Here is a 15,176-nt window from a genome sequence, read left to right as displayed (position 1 = left end):
GAATATATTGTATACTTGATGATAAGTTAAACAAAACACCTTAGTAGATTTAACTTAGTGATTTTGTAGCTTTCAACGGATGATCACTGTTAGGTCACACAACACTGTAGAAGGGGGTTGAATACAGTGTTTATACAATTAAATTGATTTAACACAAGTATGTAACAAAGATCAAGTATATTCAATAAACTCTGTTACAATATGAACTGTTGTTCTCTCTCAATGATGAACAAATATCACTAAGAGCTGCTAGGTTACAATGTATAATCTTCTCGATAATGATAACACATATAGTATAAACCCTAAGTCTATTTTTATATAGTAAAAAGTTACAAGATATATTCTAATTGATATGGAATACAATTCTGTCTCCTAAATATATCAATCAGATATCTTCTACAAGTCTTCCAGTCTTCTAACTCTTTCCATGCATATCTTCTATTGTTTTAGTTCAGATCTTCCCTCCTGTAAATCAGCCGCATCCCTTATCTGAAAGTTTTCCCGCACTTAAATTCTGATATGACCTTAAGTTCTGATATTAAGTTCTGACTTCCAGTAAGTCCTGATTTCAGTAAGTCCTGATATATCCTTTTGTTAAGTTCTGAAAACTAAACATAAATCATATTAGACATGACATCTCAAATATATCTAACAGTCTCCCCCAACTTGTAAATTATGCAAAATATACAAGTTAATAGATTTGATGATGTCAAAAACATTTAAGTACAAATGTAAATAAGAGTTTAACTAGATAACTAACTATAACTTACAGTCCTTGTAGCTTTTACCAATCTCACTGAGTCAATCTGAATCCAAAATGATTCTTGACAAAGTTTGATATTAGCTTTTCTTCTTTATTCCTCAAGACTTGAGATAGTGTAGTCTTGACTTGCTTCAACTCTTCATTCTGACTTCCAATATGGTAGATTGCAGTCCTTTGAGGAGAAATATGGTTTCTTTCTAAACCATTATCCAGTCTTATTACCCTTGGATGGGAAGAATCTTCATAGTAGCATAGACATTTCTCTTTCAGTATCACTTCAAGTTTAGCAGAATCCTTCTTCATTGAAATTTCACTTCCATCATCTTCAAAAATATTATGAATGAATTCTGTAACCCTTGAACCAGAAATTCTAGCTTTATCTCTTATGGTCTTGATTATGAAAGTTGACCATCTCCTGGTAATATCAGACTTTACCTCTAAAAGGTAATGAAAAAATTGAAGTTCTTTCAGTGACTTGTTCAGCACATCTGATTCTAACATTTGATATGTCCTTCCATCTTCAAGAAATAGAATAAAATTTTCCTTGACATTGTGCTTGTCATGAGCATCCAGTACCACTTGAACAGAGATAAACTTATCAAGGTGTTTCTGTGCAACATCTACAAGAGGTTTGTCAGTTAGCAAAAATGGATCTCTAGTAGCAACTTCAACTCCTGTCTTGATTTTAGCTTCATCAGAACTAGTCCAGCCCTGTCTCTTGGTTCTCTAGCATTTAACCAAATAGTCATGAAATCAGACAGCAATTGGCTTTTCTTTGGATCTGATGGTTTAACATTTTTCCATAAAAGTTTCTTTTTGTCAGCTACTTTCATCTTGTCTAAATCAACTTGAGCTCTGTAAGAGGTTGATGTCTTGATGACTCTATCAGAACTTGCTGTTTCTGCTGTAGCTTGCTGTTCTTCACTCTGAACAACTTGAGCACTGTCAGAGGTTGTCTATGATCCTTCAGAAATCTTCCTTCTTTTCAGAGTTTGGACATTTTTATCTTCAGCAAGAGTATCATTAGTAACTTAAACCATTTTGCACACTGGTTTCATCAGGATTTGAATAATTTTCATCTCCAGTGGCTTGGTTGGTTCATTAACTTTTCCCTTTCCTTTGTCTTTGGGATCAATCTCAGTCTGTGATCTAGTCTTGGGCTTTGATGCCTCAGTATTTGACTTTTCCTCGATCATAATGCCTTTTTCCTTTAGGCCTTGGAGGTTTCTTTGCAACAGAAACTTTTGGCTTTAGATTTATCTTTTCAGCTTTAAATCTAGTGTCTTCCTCCTTGAGATTTTCTAAATCCATTCCAGGATTATGCTTCAGAAATAATCTTCTAGCAATCTCTTCATCAAGTATCTGAATCTTGGGATCCTTGTTGTAGACTGTAGTCTGCTTCCCCTTTAGCTTCAGAGTTTGCAGAAACTTCTAAGAGTCTTGACTTCCACCTTGTATCAGAACATCAGGCTTTGTCATCAGACTTTGTTCATCAGAACTTGATATCAGATTTTAATTATCAGCACTTGCTATCAGATTTTGAGTTTGAGCAGCTTCAGTACTTGTCTTCTTTTGAGTAGAAGATTTGCTTGCATCAGTATTTAGTTTCCTTGAAGAAACCTTGCTGCTCTGCCCTTGACCTTGATCTTTTCCATGACCTATACTCTTATCAGAGTTTCCCTGGTCATCACCTTTGTCATCCTTCTTCTTCAGTATATGAGTGATTGAGCATTTGGACTTACTTACCTTCTCCCCCTTTTTGGCATCATCAGGTAGTAGAAGAGAGAGAAGAAGTTCAATTGAAGATTGGATTTCATCCAATTAAGCTTTTTGAGAAGCTTGATTCTGTAGGACCTCAGAAATTTGGGCCTGTTGCTGTTCTTGAATCTTTTCAATGGCTTCAACTTTCTCAGAAATAGGTCTGATAAACCTCTTTTTATCAAGCTTGGTCTCCATATCCAGCTTTTCAGTTTTTTCAAGAAGTTTTTCAACCTTTTCATGAGTAGCAAAATGTTGACCTTGAAGTGTCTTGACACTTAGAGCTGTGACTTTGAGTTGAGTCTTAAAATCATAACTTGTCATCAGCTCATCAGCCTTAGCAATGTGCTCTGTCAGAACTTTAGAGCTTGGAATGAAATCAGTTTCATTCCACTTTTTGTTCCACTCCACACCTCTGTGAGTATCTTCCCAAGGAATAGGAGCAGCTTGCTCAACAAACTTCTCAATAAGTGCCTCCTTTCCTAGAATGGGAGCTGGAGTATCAACAGAAATACTGTCTTCAGAACTTGAAGAAGACTCATTATCTTCTGACAGTACTAGAGTGTGTGAGGCAATTGGGGATTCTGGAACAACGTCATATAAATTCTGAGCATCAGAATTGATCTCCAGAATTAGTGTTGTTGGTACAACATTTAAGATTGGAGAGTTGACTGTAGATGGCTGAGCTGATGGTATTAGAGCTTCCAGATAAAGAACAGTTGGTATATTCAGATTGTGAATATCTATTTCAGAACTTGCAGCTTGTTCTTCAACATTATCTGTAGCTTTGTCATGAATAGGAGAGATAAGAGGTGTGAGCACAGTATCTTGAGCAGTGTCTTGAGCTTGAGTTGGAGATGACAAAGCTTCAAGTCCAGTTGGCTGTGAGATCAGAGATTCCTGATCTCCTTCCTCAGCTTCTTGAGTATTCTCTGATGGATGCTTAGCCATGTGCCTTCTTGCTCTCATTTTCTTTAATCTCTTTGATAGTGAAGGAGTTGCTTTATCATCAGAACTTACAGTTTTTTCCTCTTCAAAGTACCTGAACCCTCAGCTTCATCTAAATTCTGATGGGTTGACCCTTCAGCTTCTTTCTGAAAAACCACATTTTCAGCTTCAACAGTCATAGGTTTTGATGCATGAACCTGTACTTGCTCCTCTTCACTATCAGATTCATCCCTGAGAATCATCTTCCTTCTCTTTGGTGGAGGTTGAGGAACAATCTTTGCTCTTTTAGGCCTAGAAGATGAAGGTCTGATGGTAGGTGCTAATGATTGTTGTTGTTGGGATTGAGCTGGTTGAAAGTATGTTCTGATGGTAGGTTGAGTTGGTTGAGGTTGAGAGATGGTTGGTTGTATAGGTGCTAATGGAGGTTGGGTTGGTTATACATCAGGATATTTAGTAGCGTAAGTGGCTGGGTCAGAGTTTACTAAAAACTGTTTGACTGATTGTGGAATTTGGAGGGGTCTTAGAACAGTTTTCTTATTATCAGTTTATAATAAATCAGTTAAAGCTCTCTTAACAAGTTTAAATGGTGAAATCAACTCACTTGCTAGTTGGGGTGCATTAGAGTTATAAAAGCTGTAAATAAGTTGACAGAATCTAGCAAAATATACAGTATTTCTATCTTCTGTCATCCTATCCCCTATGAATCCTAGTACAACATTAGCATAATCAAAATGAGATTGAGTAATCAGAGCATACCCAATTTGCTGACTTAGGATAGGAATTGCATCAAAGTTTTAACATTTGTTTGTAAAAATTCTGGTGATGCAGTCAAAGAAGAAACTCCATTCCCTCCTTATGTGAGGTCTATTCAACTGTCCAAGCTTTGCCAAAGTCTTTTCATAGCCCATATTGGCCATTAGCTGTTGACGAGCTGGCTCCTCAACTGTTGAAAAAGTGCAGTTTTCTGGTAGATGTAGAGCTTGGCGAACTGTAGACACAGTCACTGATAAATGGCATTTTATTCCACTTAGAGCGTCCTATAATGGCTTGAATTGATGTCTTGAAATCAAGTATTTTGTGTATTTGATGCATTTTTCTAGTGTTTGTGCATTTCAGGGTATAACTTGCGTTTCTGGGGAGATTTCATTAGGAATAAGCCTAGGGGAGTGCTTGGCATTGAATGTGGGAAGTTAGGAGCAGAACGCAGCAGAAAACGGGAGTAGAATAAAGTTTTTTCCAGTAAGGTGTTGGGCGCCCGCTCAGCCTGGCTGGGCGCCCGCTCAGAAAGCTGGGCGCCCGCTCAGGATTGCTGGGCGGCCGCTCAGGGGCGTAAATTAAAATACTGATTTTTAGAATCCTGATTCTGTTTGACTTTTGACTTCTGAGATGGGTGGGTCTTATGGGGCTTCTATGTAAGTAGTTTTCAGAGACGTTTCACATATGAATCGTGGTATCAATCAAGGAGCAAGGAGAGAAGGAAGAAGACCGTTTTAGCACATCGTAATGAAGAAGAGGAAGCATACATTTTCTTGTGATTCTTTTATTCGTTGTATCAGTGGATGCTAGTTTTCTTTACTTTGAACCTTATTACTCTTGTGACGTACTCTGGTTTTAATAAGTATTTTTATTAGTTTATCTTGTGTGTTATTGTCATGTTTTCATATGAACCCATGGTGACGATGAGTTCTATCATGGGCTAATCGTGATCATGGGGTCGTAACGGATTTACTATGGAATTTTTTAGTTAGTTGTTTAATATCTTAGTGTGTGATGATTGTATGATATCTATGTGCGTCGCGGACATATAAGATAGGTTGTTAATCTCTTGTGAAGCGACGGTGGATCTTGAGGTTTAGAACTTGCCATGCTAGCATAGGTTCATTTATGTGTATGCATGATTAGTGGGTAACTCTAACCGTTTTACTTGCCCTGTGTAATCATAAGGAATAACTTGTGCTTAAATCTTTATATTATCAAATTCTATAGATATATAGGGTCTCAACATAATTGATGCCTATTCAACTTCTATCTTAATTGTGGATGTTTGGTAGAATGGTATTAGTATAATGAAAGTTGGCTTTTATCAGTTTCGTGTTGTTTGATTAATATCATCACCGTTACATGCTAAGGGTAATAACCATAACTATTGAAGGAAGTAGTAATGAAGTTATAATCTCATGTGTGTTTAATATTGTTAATTCAAGTATCAATTAAGTGTTTAATTCTCGTAGTTAATTATAGTTAATAATTAGTTAATCAAATCTACGTGTTATTGTCTTGAAATTGAGAAGTAATTGTACATTGGTGAGTAAGTGTTAATTGAACATAAATTAGTCCGAGTCTCTGTGGGAACGAACTAGAAATTATTCTATATTACTTTCGAACGCGTATACTTGCATGAATTATTAGCGCGTGTTTTGTGCCTAACAAGTTTTTGGCGCCGCTTCCGGGGACTCGACATATTTGTTTAGTTTATGTACTTACCATCAGTGGTCATTAGGACTCATTGATTAATACATGTTACTTATTATTTTCGGTTGTGTTTCAGGTACTTTAGCGAGCGTTTATGCAAACACGTTCTCGTACTCGCAAGAGGACTTTATATACGGCTGAGGAGACAAACTCAGTTCTTGATATTCCGGAGAAGATAGATTTTGAAGATTCGGATAAAGAGAGTGAGCAGAAAGAACCAATAATCATGGGTGATCGTATAGTTCCGGCAGATACAGCTCTTATGATCTTTTCTCGGCCTAAAATTGATGACATTCAGTCAAACATCCTTCATCCGGCTATTCAGGCTAACACTTTTGAAATCAAGTCGGGCACTATTCAGATGGTGCAGAACTCTGTTTCTTTCGGAGGTGCTGCGACTGAAGACCCCAACATGCACATCAAGAATTTTGTCGAGATCTGTAGTACTTTTAAATATAATGGTGTGACTGATGAGGCTATCAAGCTGAGGCTTTTCTCATTCTCTCTGAGGGATAAAGCTAAGGACTGGTTACATTCTGAACCAGCTGGGTCCATCACTACTTGGCAAGATCTTGCGCAGAAGTTTCTAGTGAAGTTCTATCCAATGGCGAAGACTGTAGCTATGAGGAGTGCTCTTACTCAGTTTGCGCAGCAACCAACAGAATCTATGTGCGAAGCTTGGGAGCGCTACAAGGAGATGTTGAGAAAGTGTCCACATCATGGTATGCCTGAGTGGATGGTGATCACTAGTTTCTATAATGGTTTGGGGGCCCAATCTCGGCCAATGCTCGATGCAGCAGCTGGAGGCGCCTTGTGGGCCAAAAGCTATACTGAGGCTTATAATCTTATTGAAACTATGGCTGCAAATGAGCATCAAAACCCAACTCAAAGGATGATGCCTGGGAAGGTAGCAGGTCTTCTGGAAGTTGATGCAGCTACAGCTATTGCAGCGCAGCTCCAAGCGCTGTCTTTGAAGGTCGATTCTTTAGCCACCTATGGAGTCAATCAGATAGCTATGGTCTGTGAGCTTTGTGCAGGCTCTCATGCTACAGATCAGTGTTCTCTTGTTAATGAATCTATTCAGTATGTGAACAATTATCAGCGACCGCAGCAGCCTGTGCCAGCTACCTATCATCCTAACAACAGAAATCATCCCAATTTTAGCTGGAGCAATACTCAGAATGCTATTCAGCAACCATATCAGCAAGGCGTGAGTAAACAGTTTAATCCACCTGGATTCCAGCAACCACAGTATTATGCTCAAAGGAAATCATATCCTCAACAAGGAGGTGCTGCTCCACCTTCTAGTGCTAATTTCGAGGAACTCAAGCTGTTGTGCAAAAGTCAGGCTATTTCTATCAAGACCTTGGAAAATCAAATCGGTCAAATAGCCAAGGCAGTGCTCAACCGTCAACCTAGCACACTTCCCAGCGATACTGAAGTGCCAGGTAGAAAGGAAGCTAAAGAGCAAGTCAAGGCTATTACCTTAAGGTCTGGAAAAGTTGCTGATGCTGAAAAAGCGAAAGACGGAGAAGCTGAAGTTATTGATGAAGAAGAGAAGCAAAAGGAGAAAGCGGCAGAACCAAGGAAGACTACTGTTGAACACACTTTGCCTGAGGGTAATACAGGGGAGAAACATCTATATCCTCCACCACCTTTCCCTAAGAGATTGCAACAACAAAAGCTGGATAAGGAGTTTGGTAAGTTTCTGGAGGTGTTCAAGAAACTTCACATCAACATACCTTTCGCTGAGGCTCTGGAGCAAATGCCTAGTTATGCAAAATTCATGAAGAGTATTTTTTCAAGGAAGGTGAAACTGGATGATCTTGAGACCGTTGCTTTAACGGAAGAGTGCAGTGCTGTGCTGCAACAAAAACTACCTCCAAAGCTTAAAGATCCAGGTAGCTTCACCATTCCTTGCACCATTTACAAGTTGTCTTTTGACAAATGCCTGTGCGATTTGGGAGCAAGCATCAATCTGATGCCATTGTCTATCTTCAAAAAGTTGAATTTTCCTGATCCAAAGCCCACCTACATGTCTCTACAATTGGCTGATCGTTCTATTATATACCCACGAGGCATAGTGGAGGACGATTTAGTAAAGGTGGATAAGCTCTTCTTCCCTGCAGACTTTGTCATTTTGGATTTCGAGGAAGATAAGAAGATTCCCATAATCTTGGGAAGACCTTTCTTGGCTACATGCCGTACATTGATAGATGTGCAGAAAGGAGAACTTACTATGAGGGTGCAGGATCAGGATGTGACATTCAATGTATTCAAGGCGATGAAATTCCCTACAGAAGATGAGGAATGCTTAAAGGTGGATTTGATTGATTTTGCGGTAACTTCAAAACATGATCATATGCTAATGTCTGACGCTTTAGAGAAAACCTTAGTGGGGGAGTTTGATAGTGACGATGAGGATGGCAATGAGCAACTACAATATCTAAATGCTTTTCCTTGGAGGCGAAAGCTAGACATGCCATTTGAATCTCTTGGTACTTCTGATCTCAAGAATGCTGAAGGAAAGCTCAAACCATCTATTGAGGAAGCACCTATTTGGAGCTTAAATCATTGCCTGAACACTTGAGGTATGCCTTTTTAGGTGATGCATCTACTTTACCTGTTATTATTGCATCTGACCTTTCAGGTAGTGAGGAGGACAAGCTCTTGAGGATCTTGAGAGAATTCAAATCGGCTATCGGATGGACTATAGCAGATATCAAAGGGATCAGCCCTTCGTACTGTATGCATAAAATTCTACTAGAGGAAGGTAGTAAGCTGACTGTTGAGCAACAACGATGACTTAATCCTATCATGAAAGAAGTGGTGAAGAAAGAAATTCTGAAGTTGCTGGATGCAGGAATCATATATCCTATTTTTGACAGTTCTTGGGTGAGCTCCGTGCAATGTGTACCTAAGAAAGGAGGTATTACTGTGGTAGCAAATGAGAAGAACGAGCTCATCCCCACTTGAACAGTCACAAGATGGAGGGTATGCATGGATTACAGAAAGTTGAATAAAGCCACGAGAAAGGATCACTTCCCTCTTCCATTTATTGATTAGATGCTTGACAGGTTGACCGGTCATGAGTATTATTGTCTTCTGGATGGCTATTCAGGGTATAATCAGATTTGTATTGCACCAGAAGATCAAGAAAAGACTACCTTCACTTGTCCATTCGGCACATTTGCTTTTCGTAGAGTATCGTTTGGCTTACGGGGTGCACCAGCCACTTTTCAGAGATGTATGATGGCTATATTCACTGATATGATTGGAAACAATAACAAAGTGTTCATGAACGACTTCTCCGTCTTTGGACATTCGTATGATGAATGTTTGAATAATCTTTGTTCAGTGCTCAAAAGGTGTGTGGAAACTAATTTGGTGCTCAATTGGGAAAAATGTCACTTTATGGTGCATGAAGGCATTATTCTTGGGCATAAGGTCTCTAGCAAGGGTCTTGAGGTGGACAAAGCCAAGGTGGGAGTCATTGAAAATCTTCCACCACCTATTTATGTGAAAGGAATTCGTAGTTTTCTTGGTCATGCGGGTTTTTATAGGCGATTCATCAAGGACTTCTCGAATATATCTAAGCCATTGTGCAACTTGCTCGAGAAAGATGTGCCTTTCAAATTTGATGATGAATGTTTGGCAGCATTCGAGACTCTCAAGAAGAGTTTGGTAACTGCACCAGTTATTACGGTACCTGATTGGACATAGCCTTTTGAGATGATGTGTGATGCGAGTGAATATGCGGTGGGGGCAGTTCTTGGGTAGCGCAAGAATAATCTTTTTCATGTGGTCTACTATGCTAGTAAGACTCTAAACGGAGCTCAAATGAACTACACCACTACTGAGAAGGAGCTCTTGGCTATAGTCTTTGGTTTCAAAAAATTTTGATCTTATCTGCTTGGGACAAAGGTGACAGTATTCACTGATCATGCTGCCATTCGCTACTTGGTCTCAAAGAAGGATTCGAAGCCTAGACTTATTCGTTGGGTGCTCTTGCTACAGGAATTTGAGTTAGAAATCAAGGATCGAAAAGGTACTGAGAATCAAGTAGATGACCATCTCTCTAGATTGGAGAATCCCGATTCTACTACATATGATAAGATATTGATCAATGAATCTTTTCCGGATGAGCAGTTGTTCGCAGTTCAGGAGGAAGAGCCATGGTTCGCAGATATTGTGAACTATCTTGTCAGCAATATAATGCCTCATAATATGAATGCAGCTCAAAAAAAGAAGTTTCTGCATGAGGTGAAGTAGTACATGTTGGATGAACCATATTTGTTTAGACAAGGAGCTGACCAGATCATCAGGAGATGTATCCCATTCCGTGAGACGGAGGGGATATTACGAGACTGCCATTCCACAGTTTATGGTGGACATTATGCAGCGCTACAATGTGAATCATCGTATTGCTACTTCCTATCATCCGCAAACGAATGGTCAAGTTGAAGTGTCTAATAGAGAGATCAAGCGCATTCTAGAGAAAGTTGTTTGTCCGTCAAGGAAGGATTGGTCTTTAAAGCTCGATGAAGCTGTTTGGGCTTATAGAACAGCATACAAGACTCCACTTTGGATGTCCCCATTTCAACTTGTTTATGGTAAGGAATGTAATATACATGCAGAGCTTGAGCATAAGGCTTATTGGGCATTGAAGAAGTTGAACCTTGATCTAGATGCAGTTGGGAAGAAGCGAATGCTTCAGTTAAATGAACTTGATGAATTTCGACTTCAAGCGTACGAGAATAATAAAATGTACAAGGAAAAAGTGAAAAGGTAGCACGACAGAAAGCTATATCCTAAGTAATTCGTGCCGGGACAACAAGTTCTTTTATTCAACTCTCATCTCCGACTTTTTCCTGGAAAGTTGAAATCAAGGTAGTCTGGACCTTTTATTGTCAAAACTGTGTTTCCACATGGAGTGGTGGAGATTTTTGAGAATGATCCATGTGACGACTGAGAATTTTGTGACGTAATTAAGTCAATAAAGTGTGATTTATGTGAAGTGATTATAATTGTGTGATTAAGTGTTGATTAATCGTTGTTACTGTATATTAGAATCTAGGAGCGTAAATAAAAGCGTTCTAATTTAAAGAGTCAGCTTAGGAGTTAAGCTGTGTTGTCGGGCCGTCAGGTAGAACGGAACCCGTCCTAAAAAGGGGTTAAGATATTTAAAATGTGAAGTATGTGTTATTATGTGAATGAAATGTTAAAGTAAAGTATTTCGTCCTAGTGACGTGTCGGTCGATATCGAGAAGCGTAATCGAAATGCTGAGCGTCGGGCCGTCAGGTAGAACGTGACCCGGAACGCGTAAAAAGGAATAATATTAAAGAAAGATAAATTTTATGATCAGATATGAGTTGATACGTGTTCGTATGTGTGCTTACTTGTCTGTATGCAAGATTACGTGATCTGATGACATTTTTATGGATTTAAGGGAATTATTTGATTTAAATAAAGGTTTATTTAACCTTCACGCATTTTTATAAAATTATCTGAGTAAGATAAAAGCATGGGATTTGTTCTGTTATCTTCATAATAGTCCTAGAGACTTTTTTAAAAATGATGAACGGTTTTATTTGGTGGTCATTGCGTTTTAAATTGATTTTTATGTGGAAAAATGTTATTATTAAAGCGAACTTGCGAAAATCATATAAAATCAACCGTACGCTCAAAATCTTATTATGGGTAATGGTTGGAAAGCTAATTTTGAGATCTACGTTTTAAAATTGTCAATCGCTATAATTTTCAACTTTCTGAGAGAGATATATTTATTATTCCACCAATATTCTATGGGAGTAAAAAGAGAAAGGAAAATCAATTTAAAAAGGGAATTAGAGAAGTACTAAATTTCCCTTGTCCTTATTATTTATAAACTCATCCTCCCCCCTTCCTCTTCTTTTTTCCCCCGTGCACACCATTCTCTCTTTCTTTCCACTCTCTCTCTCGGCTACTCTTACTCGGCTCTCTTTTCTCTCTTGGTATACTACTTGTTCCTTTGATAAATCTCACCAATTCTTCTCAAAATCTCTTGATAAACACATATAAGTAGGTATTAGAGTGTGCATGTGTGTATATCCACTTGCATGCAAGCTCGATGTGTGTGTGTGTGTTCATGCTTGATGTGTGTGTACGTACGTATGTATATATGATCCAATATATGCTTAAGGAGGTGATTTTATGATTGAAAAATGATTTTCAAAGCTAAATGAGTCTTGCATGTGCCTTGTGTGTGCATAAATCGGAGGTCTCAAGATTGGAAACCCCGAAATGGGGCACCACCGAGAAACCACCGCCACCGGTGATGAACTCCGGTGAACCGGTGGTGAGTTATGATGGTAAAACTGAACTCTAATTCCACAAAACTTGATTTTTGGTGTTTGCATGCTTGGTTTGTTTGAATTTCAAAAAGGGTTTTGATTTTTAAAAGTTAAGTTGATAATTGCTTAATAGGAATGAGTTGTTGAAGTTTAAGTCTATGAATTATGATTTGATTTGAATGATTAGATGAATTTAAAGCTAAATTAGACCATGCATGTGTTTATTTGATGTAAAAGCCGCATAGGGCTTTGGTTTATCAAAAAGGGATTGATTATAGTTGATAAAAATGATTGTTTGATGGTTGTTTGAAAATGATAAGTTAAATAGAGTGTTTAATGAAATTAGGGATGAGAAATTCGAATATAAATATGAGCTTATAGGTTGCCTTGGTTCGAATTTTTATTGATAAAGGAAGAAGAATTAAATTGGTGTGTTGTTCTTGCTTGGATTCATTAGAATTTAGGATTAAACCATGGAAAGATGCTTGCATGCTATGTATGAGATCAAAAATTGAATGCATGTTGGTTGTTCTTGAAAATCCGAATGATATGGTTATTTTTATGAGAATATTAAGTTGGATTAAGTGAATGTTTGATTGATTATATGTTATATGGATTTGGTATGATAATTTACTTGATTTTGGGTGATGTTTGTAGAATGGCTGAATGGTTTATAGTAGTTAAAAAGGTCAAATTATAATTTAAGTGTTTGAATTGATCATGAAGATTAGTAAAGGATTGTATGTAAGATTTTGCTTGATTTGCTATGTTTGGTTCGAATTAAAGTATAAAAGAAAGGGGATGATTGATTTGTGTTAACTATGGTTGTTATATTGGTTTAAAGATGACTTTTGGGTCGTTATTATAAGTTTTGTCGTTTGTTTATTCGTATAAGAATTTCAAGTATAAAGAGCTACGTGTACTAATATAAGTATGATTTGACTTCCGGTTGAGATAAGGATGTTTATAAGTCGATTGTCGAGTATATAAAGGTGTAAAGGTTAAGAGTAAAGTATATGACGTGTGATGTGCTGTGTGCTTATGTGTATAAGCTATACTCATATATTCGAGTCAAGGGTATAATCGAGCTGTCATATTGAGTAATCGTTCCGGGAACGAGAGTTGAGAAACTGATTAAGATTTTGGTTTTATTGTAGATTCAGAGCGTGAGGGAAGTCAGGCTAGGAAAAGAAAGGGTATACTAGGTGGCAGTAGTTCAACCTTCAGGATAGCAAATTCAGGCAAGTAACTCTCATTACTTGTGAAAATAGTTATAGAGAGGTTATTGTTCATACCATGTAGAGTATGGAACTGTTAATGATTTGAGATACCCTGTTTTTTATCTTGATAAACTGTTATTGATAAGCTTACTGATTCAACCCTTTGGTAACTTGTCCTTTCTATTCAAGTTATTTGTTAAGCCATGAACTGTATTGAACCCTATAATTACCTTTATGAACTCTTTTTAATGATACCTTATTTCTTGATCACCCTATTGATCCTTGAAACAGTTATTGATCCTTCTGATTTAAGTACCTTGTTATCCCTGATTCAGAATCCTTAGAGTTGTTCCTTGCTTGTCTTTGAATCACTTCCTTAACTTTGTTTTCTTGAAATTTGACTTAAGAATTGTTGGATTTTAATCGCAGCGGAGGCATGGCAAAACACTTTTACTCACATAAAATCCAAATAAAAGCATATAAATCGTGGTAAAAACGTAGGGATCGATTACTAACCTTTAATATGCGATCCAACAGCAACGATCGGAGATCCTTAGCAGCTGCTCCTCAAACGTGAAGCACTCCACCGGTATCCACCAAGAAAACGACGTTAAGGAGGAGGAGGAGGTGGAGAGAATTTGGTTTTCTAAAACTTTTGGGTTTTTGGGTTCCCAATAAAAATAGGGTCTATAATAGTATATTTATAGGCAAAATTTTCAGCTGAAATTTTCCCATAATTATTATTATTATCCCATTTATTATTCTCATTAATAATTAAAATACCTTTTAATTATTAATCCTTTTTCTAAACACTTTAGAAATAATTCTCTCTCTTGATTTAATTTCCAAAAATTAAATCCTTAATTAATAATATTAAGAACTTTTCTTAATTAATTTATAATCAATTAAATCTCATTTAATCAATTATTAAATTTGCCAATTAATTATTTATTTCACAAATAAATAATTATTAGCCATTATTAATTAATTCCTCCACCAAAAAATCATTCTCTTTTTATGGTGTGACCCTGTAGGTTCAATATTAAGCGCCGGTAGTAGAAATAAATAATAATAAAACTATTTTATCATTATTTATATAAATTCTCTAATTTATTAAATATGATTAATTAATTAATCACATTTATTCTACATCGTGAGGGATACTTCTCAGCATATCGCGACTATCCGGATAATATGAATTCACTGCTTAGAATACCAAGAACCTATTCAGTGAATAGTTACCGTACAATAAACTCCTTCTACCCTATAATGTCCCGATTAAATACAAGGCATGGATCTCGTGTCAAGCCTATCTAATTTAATCACTTGCTTACCATTTACTATGCGTAGTTCTATGCAAATTAGAAACTCCTTTCTAATTTCATTCACTCTGGCCAGAGATTCCTGAACTATCATAAGTGGATCAGCCTTGAACATTCGCTTCCTTCACTGGAAGGGGTAGATCCTTTATTGATCATACACTATCTTCGTGTACAAATTCCTATAACCAGTAGAGCCCTAATAATTGTCCCTGGAGACTAAGAACTAAACCAAAGCATAGTTCAGTGTACACAAGATGACTATGATGACCTCAAGTCTAAGGATACTTGTACAACTATCATTATGTGAACAACTGCTGACACGTGAGTGAACTCCATCAGTTGTTCAGCTGTGCGAGTCAT

The 15,176-nt window shown here is 37.3% G+C and overlaps 1 non-coding gene across 1 annotated transcript; it reads right to left on the bottom strand.

Annotated features, from left to right (window-relative positions):
* Positions 1–6,560: 6,560 nt before the first annotated feature.
* On the bottom strand, positions 6,561–6,667 carry LOC141675876 (small nucleolar RNA R71). Its single transcript, XR_012556504.1, has one exon. It is a non-coding gene; the product is annotated as a small nucleolar RNA R71 (small nucleolar RNA).
* Between the last annotated feature and the right edge of the window lie 8,509 nt (positions 6,668–15,176).

Source organism: Apium graveolens, chromosome 7 (assembly GCF_009905375.1).
Source record: "Apium graveolens cultivar Ventura chromosome 7, ASM990537v1, whole genome shotgun sequence".
Classification (NCBI taxonomy): domain Eukaryota; kingdom Viridiplantae; phylum Streptophyta; class Magnoliopsida; order Apiales; family Apiaceae; genus Apium; species Apium graveolens.
The sequence above is the reverse complement of the archived record's forward strand: the minus strand, read 5'-3'. Positions and strand labels throughout refer to the sequence as shown.